We start from the raw sequence: 12,704 nt of genomic DNA on the forward strand, positions 1-12,704 counted from the left end.
TCCCTTTTCAGCAGGAAGTAGCTAAGAGAATACGCCATCCCCTTTTCCTTATGAATCAGGGTGAAATCTCTCTCAGGGAGGAGTGATAGGGAATGGCAAAGGACACACTGACAAAGGAGATTAAATAGAACTGGCTTTGACAAGGACTGTGGCAATTGGACAATTAAAACAGACATTCGGATGGTGGAGGAAGACGAACAAACTGGGGAAGAGGGTAGAGAGAATGGTACAGCAATGAAAGTATGAAAACCCAAAAGCCCTGTAAATGTTCATTAATACTAATAAAATTTAATAATTTTTAAAAAAAGAGTTGTTGCACTGATAATTCAAAGGTAGAAAATTTGCATCCAGAAGTTTCTCTAAGGGAAAAAGAAGGACAATCTCGCCTTCATGCAATTTATAGTCTGGAAAGTCACTGGAGGGTCAGCTATGAGTTGGTTCTGACTTGATGGTACATAGCAACAACAATGTGTTCTATTTATTTTTTTATTATTTAAATTTTCCTAAATATATGCTCTGTAAATTTCATGTTCTGATTATTAATAGAAGTTTACAACTATTTATTCTCTGTTCAAGAGATGCCATGCCAGCACATGAAAACCTCAAAAACTTTATCCACATCAAGAAGATTGACTCTACTTTGAAGAGTAACTCATCTCTAGTTGCAAATTAAGTGCCTTATATTATTAGAATTTCTCCTAGCTCTGTATTAGATAGATTTGCACTGCAGTTTTTAAGGCTTTCACTGATAACATTTTTTTAGAAGTAGATATCCTGTTAAACTTCCTAGTCTGTCTTAGTAGGCATGCTCTGCTAAAATCTGATGACTATGAGTGACTCTGGTGATCTTTTAAAGTTTCTTTTGAGTCAAAGTTAAAAATACTGGGTTTTCGTTCATTAAGTCTTTTTGTTGTTGATTCAGGTAATTAATATGAATGTCTAATTAATCCCTTGTGTATTGCCTTTCTCTTTACGTATCTGTTTGTTAATTTTACTCCTTCCCCCCTTCTCATGCCTGTTTTCCCTCTGAAAATGATCTTGATTCAAAATAATTAACGAAGTCCATTTCAGGATAATACTGCACAGCATGGAAGGATCTAGAACAAATTATACTGAAGGACATAAGTCAGTCATAAAAAGATAGTTATTGTATAAGACCACTAATGGAGCTCTTGGTGGCTTAGTGGCAAGATGCTAAGCTGCAATCCTAAAGGCATGTGGTTCGAGACCATCAGCTACTCCATGAGAGCCAGATGGACAATTAACTGTGTGCTTAACTGCCTTTGAAATTCTGCTGGAGGGTCAGCTATGGGTCAGCTCTGAAACTACACGACACAAAACCACTATTAAAAAACAACCTAAGGAAAAATTTACAATGGATAGCATCAATCTTGGAGAGACCCAACTGATGTTTTAAATACCAATAGACAGTGAGAGTCTATGAAACATTGACGTTATAATTTGAGATAAGGATGATGGTTTACCAATATGGTGAACACAGTATCTCTGAACTGTACATACAAAATAATTGAAATGTCGTGTTTTAATATGCATTAACCACACTGAAAAAAATCTATACAATTTTAAAATTAAACAACTAGAACAAAACAAAAATTCACATACATTGGTTCTATTTAGCATTCCCAAGAAAGGTGATCTAATTATCCATGTGGAAACTATCCAACAATATCATTAATATCACATTCAAAAAGTAATAATTTTGAAAATTACTATATAACTTGAGAGAGACTTGAGAGCATTATGTTAAGTGAAATAACTCAGTCTCTTAAGGACAAATAATGTATAAGAACATTATTGTAGAAATAGAAAGATAACTAGAAAAACATATATGTGTATCCAAGTTGGGATGGGAAGGAGCAGAGGGGTTAGAACTGGCAAAGGTGGTAACAATAAAGTGACATAATTTGTTGGGTAGAAAGAGGGATGGGTAAAGGAAATGGAAAAGATACAGTGTGAAAAACAATGTATGCAAACTTTGTCTGCAAACCAGTATAAAATGAAAATTAAAGTGTTGATAGGGAGAAAAAAATCACCTGCAAACAAAATACTGCTGAAGATCATTAAAAACTAGCTGGGGGTAAGGGGGAGAGAGTGAAAAAAAAGAGAAAAAAGAAAACAAACCAACTAGAATAGTAAGTAGATAGTGAACTTCCAGAAACTCAAGTAGGATTTAGAAGAGGCCACGGCACCACAGATATCACTGCTAATATCAGACAGATCCTGACTGAAGGTAGAGAATACCAGAAGAATGTTGTGCATGCTTTATTGACTATGCAAAAGTATTTGTGTGTATCATAACAAGTTGTGGCTAACATTGAGAAGAATGGGAATCTCAGCACTTAATTGTGCTTATGTGAAACCTATACCTGAACCAGAAGGCTATTGAATGAACAGAGAAGGGAAACACTGCATGGTGTAAAATTAAGAAAGGTTGCATGCTCTTTCTATACCTGTTCAATTTGTATACTGAGCAAATTATCTGAGAAGCTGGACTCTATGAAGAGGAATGTGGCAAGAGGATTGGAGGGAGACTTGTCAATAACCCGCCTTATGCAGATGATACAATCTTGCTTTTCTAAAGTGAGGAGGGTTTGTTGCACTTCTTGCAGAAGATCAAGGTATGTAGCCTTCAATATGGACTGCATCTCAATGTCAAGAAAACAAAGATTCTTACCACTGAACCAATAGGCAACATCATGATGGATGGAGAAGAGATTAAAACTATTAACGATTTCATCTTACTTGGATTCATAATTAACACCCTTGGTACCAGCAGTCAGGATATCAGGGGAAGTATTGCATCGGGAAAGTCTGCAGTTAGGGATCTGTCCAAATTATTGAAGAGCATGATTTCCGTTTGATTTAAGGTGTGTCTGATTCAGACCACGGTCTTTCCAACCACTTGTTATGCGTCTGAGAGCTGGACAATGAATAGGGGTAATGGAAGAATTGATGCCTTAGAGTTGTGGTGTTGGAGAAGAGCACTCAACATTCCATGAACTGCCTAAAGAGCAAATAAATATGTCATGGAGAGGGTGCAGCCGGAGTGCTCTTTGGAGGAAAGGAGACTTACTTAGCCTCACCTACTTTGGGCATGTTGGTAGGAGGGGCTATTCCTTGGAAAGGGGCACGCTGCTTGGAAGGATGGAGGAAAAGCGAAGGAAAGGAAGACCCTCAACCAGGTGGCTTGACATGGTGCTTGTCTCAATGGGCTCTAGGGTATCAAAAATTATGAAGGTGTCACAGAATAGGATGGGGTTCAGATGAACTGTTCAAAGGGTCTCTATGAGTTGTACTCGACCCAACAGCACACAACAACAACATAACAACAACTGGCTTCTAGGATCTCATTCTCTATCTTCTCTCTTGTGAGCTGAGAGCTCAAAAACTGGGAGGAACTTATTGTTGTGTGCCATCAGATTGGAATTGACCCATAGCTTACCCTCCAGTAGGTTTTTAGAGACAGTTACTTGCACGGGAGGAGATTGTCCATCTTTCTCCTGTGGAGCAGGGGTGGCTTTGAACTGCACGCCTTCAACATCGCTGCACAGCTTCTCACCAGTAGGCCACAAGAGCTCCCTATGAAGAAGTTAGTAGATTGCAAACAGCGATGATAGCAAAGTGAATGGCAACTGACCTGCAGAGCACATGCTCATTCTGCAGGAGGAGCCCCACATCAGCAATTCTGACCGATAGTCACCAGGAGCAACCAGGAGTAATCTGGTATTATCTTACACTTGGATTTGCTTCCTAAGTTTGATTTGGTCCCAGGTGGTGCAAAAGGCTTGTCCTTGGTTGAATGAAACCACCATCAGTATCACAAAAGTAAGGCCTTGATAATCTGCCTCCGTGAGAGTACAGCTAAGAAAATCTCCTGGACCAAGCCTTCTTTGGTACAGATGGATTCACGTGAGTCACACCGACTCCAATAGCAAGGAGTTTGTTTACTTTACCGAATTTTCCATAAATTGGTTATAGTAATGGACTGATAAAGCACTGTGAAGGCTGAAGACCACATGCAGGTAAATAGTGTTCATGACCTTGTTCTTTAGTTTGGAACTTCAGGTCTTTGGTCTCTTCATTCTCCTCAGTGACATTATCCTACTTGTTGGATTCAAGGTCCTCCTGAACTTATATCTGACCTTGCTGTGAGTTCTAAATCCAAATCTCTCCTCATTTTTAAGGCAAATCTTTGTGTGTCACTCAAAAGAATGATGTTCTGAGAATCTAGAAATCCCCTGGAATTAAAGTGATTTTTAATGCTCTCAGCTTCAGTGATCATCCAACTGTCTTAGACTCCTCATTTTGTAACTTCACAGATGCTATTGATAAGCAAGTCTAATTAAATTTATTTCAAAATATTGCTTAAATATGCCCAGTAACTTCCACACAGTCTAAGAGTTTTCCAATTTTGTAAGTTACAAAATATTTTCCTTTCAAAATTACTTAGAAGCCCAGTAGACTTAGTATTTGCAAATAATCAAGTTGTCAATATAGTATCTTAGGGGGCTCTGGTGGCCTAGTGAGTGAAGAGTTGTGCTGCCAAACCAAAGGCACACAGTTCAAATTCACTAGTTGCTTTGTGAAAAAACTATGGACACTCTCCTCCTGTGTTGAGTTATAGCCTCTGAAAACTTGCTGAAAAGTCAGCAGGAATTGATTCTGACTCAATGGAACATAGATAGTAATACAGTATAATATATTGTTTAGGGATACTGCATACACTATAGGGAGCTATTGTGGTCTAGTGGATAGAATTGTGCTGCCAACTCAAAGGTGGTCAGTTTGAAACCACCAGTTTCTTTGAGGGATAAAGATTCGCAATCTCCTCCCATGCAACATACAAACTCTGAGAACCTGCTAAAGTGTCAACTTTGAATCATTTCTGACTTGAAAGCAATGAGATCAGGAATGTCTTGCTTAGTTGAAGTGTAAGTGGCATGGAATAATGGTGATAAATTATAAGCACAAGTCAATTTAAAAAGTTGATGAATATCAGATGGTGTATAGCAGATATAGTGTGGCATTTATAGAAGTAAAATTTAGCCTCATTCACCCTAATTCAAAGATTTAAAAATGTTATTTTTGCTCATCTTTATACAATAATGCTTATACAATAAAAAAATTAAAGCCTCAAGTTGCAATAGTATGCTATTGTAAAGTCTTGAATGATCCAGGAAGCATAAAAGGAGATGGAGAGAATACATAGCACCACTATAACAAAATGAATTAACCAACACAGCAAAAATATACCGAAATGAAATGACTGACACAGAATCATTTCAGGAAGTAATACATGACCAAGAATCAATGATAATGGAGGGAGAAGTACAAGCTGCACTGAAGGCATTGGTGAATAATAAGGGCCCAGGAACTGATGAGACACCAATTGACATGTTTCAACTAACAGATGCAGTCCTGGACATGCTCATCATCTGTGCTAGGAAATTTGGCATGTGGTCAACTGACTGAAAAAGATTCATATTTTTTCCTATTACCAAAAAGTAATTCAATAGAATGTGGGGATTATCAAACAATAGCACTAATATCCCATGTAAAAATAAAACTTTGCATGTGACAAAGTCAGAGAATTGCCAGAAGGTCAAGGTGGATTTAATAGAGGCCACAGCACTAAGGTTACAGTTGCTGATGTCAAATGGAACTTGGCTGAAAACATATAATATCAGATTGGTGTTTTATTGACTATAATATATAAAGGCATTTGATTGTGTAGATCACAGTACATTGTAGCTAACATTGAGAAAAATGGGAATCTCAGAACACATAACTGCTCATAAAAAAAACTATACCTAGAACAAGAAGCTGTTGTGTGAACACAATAAAGAAACACTGCATGATTTAAAATCCGGAAGGGTTTGTATGAGGGTTATATTCTCTGTCCATACCTATTCAATCTATATGCTGAGCAAATAATTTGAGAAAGTGAACATTATGAAGAGTGGTATCAAATCAGAGGAGGGTTCATCAACAACCTGCATTATTCAGATGACACAGCCTTACTTGATGAAAGTGGAATGGACATGAAGTGCTTGTCAAGTCATGAAGTGTAGTCAAGGACTACAGCCTTCAAGATGGATTATATCTCAATAACAAGAAAACAAAAATCCTCACCACGAGACCAATAGACAACATCGTGATAGAAGAAGAAAAGATTTAGATTGTCAATGATTTCTTCCTAGATTGTCAATGATTTCTTCCTACTTGGCTTCATGTTCAACATCCTTGGTACTAGTACTCAGGAGATCAGGAGATGTATAACATTGGGAAAGTCTGCTGTCTGGGATCTCTCCAAAGTCCTGAAAAGCAATTACGTCCATCTAAAGACTAAGGCGCAACTAATTTGGGTCGTAATCCTTCCAATCACTTGTACATCTGAGAGCTGGATGATAGAAAAATGGATGTATTTGGGTTGTGATATTAGAGAAGAGTGCTGTAAAACTGCAAAAGAACAGATATTTGTTGGAGAAAGTGCAACCTGAATGTTGCTTAGAGGCAAAGTTGTTTCATCTAAGATATTTTAGACATGTTGTTAGGAGAGGCTGTTTCTTGGAAACATTAGCTTAAAAAGGTGGGAAGTCAATAGGGAGTCAATAAAGAACAGAAAGATCCTCAATGAGGTAAATTGATGCAGTGTCTGTGGCAATGGACTCAAATGAGCCAGGAAGTTAAGGATGACACAGAATTTGACAGAGTTCAAATCTTTGTTTATGGAGTCACTCTGAGTAGTACTCAACTCACTGGCACTTAACAACACCAACACAGAATAAGACACATTTATTTTATAGCTCATAAAACAGAATTAATAACTCAAATGCTATAAAAAAAATGTTGTTATTTCTAAGTGTCTAAATTTAACTCCAACTCCTGATAACCCTGTGAACCTTCAACGTGTGGCACCTCCATCCTGTGTCACCTTCCAGATCTCTGCCAGGTTCAAGCTCACTATTACAGTCACTATGTCAGTCCATCTCATTGAATTTTTCTCATTCTTTCACTAACCCTCAACTTCCAAATATTCTATCTTTTTCCATAGCCTGGTGACCCCTAAAACCATGCCTAAAATAAGTTAGGTGATGTTTTATCATCATTGGCATTAATGGACACCTTTGTTGCACTTCTAAGACATATTTGGCCTTTTAGGAGACTGGTATATTCAATACTCTTTGTTAACACCACAATTAAAAATCATACATTTTTCATCATTCTTTATTCATTCTCCAATTTTTACAGATATATGAAGCAATGAAAATATAATTGATTGAAGCAAGTGCATCTTATTCTTTAAATTGACATCCTTTCCCTTCAGCACTTTAAGAAAGACTTTGATGACAGATTTACCCAGTGCAATACATCTTTTAATTTTTTTTTTCAGAATACCGTTTAATAACCACAAAAGAAATTAAAAAAACAGAAAATACAATTTGGTCAACAACAATAAAAATTGCAGATAACTAACAATAATTAACAAGTAATTCAGCAAGGATGCTAAAATTAGGAAGACAAACTACAGTCAAAAGAATACTTGAGCACTGTCAAAACATTACCCTAGGAAAAAATTTAAAGGTGAAATAGTTAACAAAGCAAAGAATAGAAGGAAATTAATTCACTATGCAATTACCCACCAAGGGCGTTTGGAACTTACAAGGTTAATGAAGACCACAAGGTTGTGCCCCTGGGAACTGTGCGTGTACTGAAGGTTTTGGCAACATCACAGGCTCACTCTGCCACATCCTGGATGCACCTGTAAGCTCCTGTACTGTGCCAGCTTTTATTGTGTAGCATGAAGTGTGAGGACTAAGTAAAACACTTGCCCTACTCTTTACTTTTGTAACCTTTGTGTGCACTCTCCTGTGCCTCGTGAGGGATAAGGAGTTAGTGAATGGCTTTATGTACTCCTGGCACCCCCATTGAATTATGCCCACTATAACCGATCACAAAAGTTTTACCACTGGAACAGTGGGAAATATCATGATAGATGGAGAAAGGATTGAAACTGTTATAATTTCATTTTGCTTGACCCACAATCAACACTCTTGGTACCAACAGTCAGGAGGTAAGAAGACATATTGTTTTGGGCAAGCCTGCTGTCAGGGACTTATCCAAAATCCTGAAGAGCAAAAATGTCATTCTGAAGGTTAAGGTACACCTGATTCAGCCCACTGTCCTTTCAATTACTTGCTATGCATCTGAGAACTGTATAATGAATAAGTTTCATCTCTCATACTTGCATATGTTTCTAGGAGAGATTATTTCTTAGAAAAGGATATCATGCTTGAAAGGGTGGAGGGTCAGTGAAAGAAAAGAAAATCCTCATCAAGATGGATTGATGCAGAAATGGGCTCAAGTGTATCAAAGATGGTTAGGATGTCACAGGATAGGAGAGAATTCAGACCTGTTGTTCATAGAGTGTTATTAGTTGTACTAGACTCAGTGGCACCTAACAACAACACAATAATAGAAGATTTCAAGAGAAGGCATTTGTTGGTATGTGACAAACTTCATGAAGCAGATTGTCTTGAGTTGAAGTTTGAAAGACAGGGATGATTTATGACAAGAGGAGGAAATGCAATCTCTTATCAAAGAAATAAGGGAGCCCTGGTGGCCTAGAGGGTAGGAAGTTGCACTGCTAATTCAAAGGTGCTTGGTTTGAATCCTGCTACTCTGGGAAAGAAAGATGGGCAATCTCCTCTCATGTGATTTACAGCCTTTGAACATCCTCTGGAATGGTCAGCTACAACACAGTTATGACTCTGTAGAATACATTTGAAGTTTTATTGGTTTATTTGTGTTTTTTTACCTCAAAGAAATAGGAAGGATTGATAAAGAACAGAAGTGAAAATTAATAAACAGATAAATTAAATTAAAAAAAATAAAAAAACCTATTTCTACTTACAGATATAGCAATCCATAGAAAAGCTTAATAAAGAATAATTTAAAAAAATCAGTAGTTTAGAAGCCATGTTGCTTCTTTTTAATTGTTCCTTGGAGATGTCTTTCTGTTTTGACATCCTATTTTACATTTAAGAGATTAGGGTTCACTTATGATATTTATTTAGAAGAAAGCTCAAAATATCCTAAAATTAAAAAAGAAAGAAAAAAAATAAAAACAGAGGTACAGAGGTTGAAAAGAGCCTGTCATGTGTAATCAGCAGGAAAAGAAGGAATAGTCCCGCTTTACAGCACTGGCACTATGCAATATTTGTCCTTTTGTGACTGTGATATTTCACTCAACATAATGTCCTACAGGGTCACCCATTTTGTATAATAGTTCATGAGTTCTTTGTTTTTCAATGCAGCATAATATTCCTTTGTGTGAATATACCAGAACTTCTCTATCCATTCATTTGATGGGCACTTGGGTTGTTTCCAACTCTCTGCTATTGTGATCAAAGCAGCAATAAATGGTTCTGCATATGTGCTTGGGTTGTAGTTCTAGTTTCTTTAGGGTATATTCCCAGTAGTGGATACTGGTTCAAATGGTATTTCTATTTCCACTTTTTGGGAAAGGGCCATATTGCCTTCCACAATGGTTGCACCATTTTACACTTCCACCAACAGTGAATAAGGGTTCCAGTTTCTCCATAACCTCACCAGCATTTGTTGTATGCTGCTCTGTTGAATTTTTCTGTTGTTACTGTGATGAGATGATATTGTATAGTTGTTTTGATATACATCTTTCTTAGAGCTAGGGATTTTTAACATTTCTTCCTGTGTTTGTTGTGAATGTCTACTTTGGTGAAGTTTCTGTTCATATCCTATGCCCATTTCACAATTGGGTTGTTTACCTTTATCTTGTTGTGGTGCTGGAGTATGCTATAAATTCTAAATATAAGTCCCTTATCAAACATATCATAACCGAATGTTTTTCCCCAGTTTGTGGCTTTCCTTTTTGCCCTGTTGAAGAAGGTGTGTGGTTTTTTTAGTCTGTTTGTTTGTTGCTGTTGTTGTTGTTTTTTAGAATGTTCCATTCATCTATTTTATTCTCTCCTGGTTAAAGGTTTTTAAGGAAGTTTGGAAGACTGTTCATGCTGTGGACTAGGGCTTCTAAGGTTCTTGTCATATTCCCCTAGCAAGTACTTTCAATACAATACTAAAAGGAATACCAGAAGTAAGCATCCTTGTCTAATCCATGTTCTCAAGGGTAAGTTCTTTAGTATTTCTCTGTTGATAACAATGCAAAAGAGATGAACAGAATGTTTCAAAGGACCTGCTAAAGAGACAAAACAAAGTATTATAATGGAATATGAAGAGAGCTGAAATTAGAGACTCAGAAAGGAAAAACTTGGTCTGCATTTCTCAAGCTGGGAGAATTGAACAATTTAAGCCTTGAGTTGCAATATTGAAAGATGCTAACAACTATATGTTGGATGATCGAGGAAGCATAAAAAGAAATGCAGTGAATATACAGAGTCATTACACCAAAAAGAATAGACTGAAATTGAAAAATTACAGGAAATACCATATAACCAGGAACCAGTAGTAATGAAGTAGGAAGTTGTAGCTGCACAGAAAGCATTGGGGAAAAAATGCCTCAGTAATCAATGGGATACCAATTGACTTATTTCAATTAACAGATGCAGGCCTGGTTGGACTCATCAGTCTATGACAAGAAATTTGGAGGACAGCCATCTTGCCAACAGATTGGAAGATTCGTATTTGTTCCTATTTCTAAGAAAAATGATTAAAACATGTGGAAACTATTAAGCAATGTCATTGGTATCACATGTAAGCAAATTATTGCTGAAGATCATAAAAAAATGATTAGAACAGGACATAGTTAAAGAAATGCTAGAAGTTCAAGCAGAATTTAGAACAGGCCCTCACACCATGGATATCATTGCTGATGCCATTGAATTCTGCATGAAAGTCAAGAATACAGAATAATATTTATTTATGCTTCATTGACTATGCAAAGGCATTTGACTGTGGATAATGAAAAATTATGGCTGACATTGAGAAGAATGAGAATCTCTGGAACTTAACTGTGCTCATGGAAAACCTATACTTAGAAAAAGAGTCTGTTGTGTGAACAGAGCAAGGGAATACTACATGGTTTAAAATTAAGAAGGGAGTGTGTTAGGGTTATATACTCTCTCCATACATATTCAATCTGTATGATGAGAAGCTGAAATCTCTGATGAAGAATGTTATGTCAAGGACAGAGGAAGACTCATCAATAAGCCACATTATGCAGATAACACAATCTTGCTTGCTGAAAGTGAGACTTGAAGCACTTGTAGATCGAATAATACAGACTTCAATATGGATTGCATCCAAACTTCAAAAAAACAAAAAATTCTTACCAGTGCCCTGATAGAGTAGCATCATTATAGGTGAAGAAAAGATTCAAACTCAACATCTTCATCTTGTTTTGATCCACATCAACACCCTTGGTACCAGCAGTAAGGAAATTAGGCAACACATTGCACTGGGAAAGCCTACAATCAGAGACCTCTCAAAATTATTGAGGAGTGACAGTATCAATTTGAAGATTAAGGTGTATCTGATTCAGGCTTTCCAACCACTTGCTATGCACCTGAGAGCTTGACAATGAATGAGTATGACAGAAAAGAATTAATGCCTTTGATCTGTGGTGTTGGAGTACAGAATATCCCTTGCACTACCAAAAGAGCAAACAAATACATGTTGAAGAAAGGTAGCCAGAGTGCTCCTTGGAGGCAAAGATGATGATGCCTTGACTCACAAACTTCAGGCATGTTGCTAAAAGGTGCTATTCCTTAGAGGGGTCATCATGCTCAGAAAAGTAGAGGGTTGGTGAAGGAGAGTAACTCCCTCAACCAAATGGATTGACACAGTTACTACTACAATGAGCCCTATTGTGTCAGAAGTGTAAATATGGCACAAGACAGGACAGAGTTCATATCTCTTGTTCATAGGGTTGCTATGGCTCATACTCTATTCAACGGCATGCAACAACAACAACAACAACAATAATTGATAATTTTTACTTGGATGTTGGTGAAAACTGTGCACTATCCCATGGATTGCCACAAGAACAAGTCTGTTTTAGAGGAAGTGCAACTATGATGCTCCTTAGAAGTAAGGATAATGAAACTTCATCTCAAATACATCAAACCTGTGAAGGGGAAAGTCCTCTGGAAAAGACATTATGCTGGAAAAGGCCGTGAATTAGTGAGAGAGAGGAAGTTCCTCAACAAGATAGATCCTCAACACAATGACTACAGCAATAAACTGGAGCATGTGGGTGACTGGTGAGTTTATGAAGAATAGGGCTGAGTTCCTCCTATCTGTCATCCATAGGATCTCTGTGAATTATAGCCAACTTGATAGTCCATAAAAACAACAAAATCTTCTTTGAGTTAAAACAACAGTTTAGCTTAATTACTAACATAGGTCTGCCTTGAAGATTGTGCTTTCTTAAATAATTGTCAAAGTTGGGATTAAATTACAGACAGCAACTTGAAAGGATGGAGGAGGACACAGACAGTAAGGACAATTTGGAAAAATAGAGTAAGCATAATTGCACAACTCAAAGAGGGTTTTTCATTTTATCTTGGAGGCTAGGATTTTTTTTTTTAATTTAGGTTGTTTATTTTTCATTTCAATGAACATCTACAGAGATTTGGGGATTCCATTCATTCATTGTTGCACCCTTCTCCCCGCACAAACCCCTCCCCCCT

This window comes from Elephantulus edwardii, unplaced genomic scaffold (genome assembly GCF_000299155.1).
Source record: "Elephantulus edwardii isolate Elephantulus edwardi_28Jun2011 unplaced genomic scaffold, EleEdw1.0 scaffold00097, whole genome shotgun sequence".
NCBI lineage: Eukaryota > Metazoa > Chordata > Mammalia > Macroscelidea > Macroscelididae > Elephantulus > Elephantulus edwardii.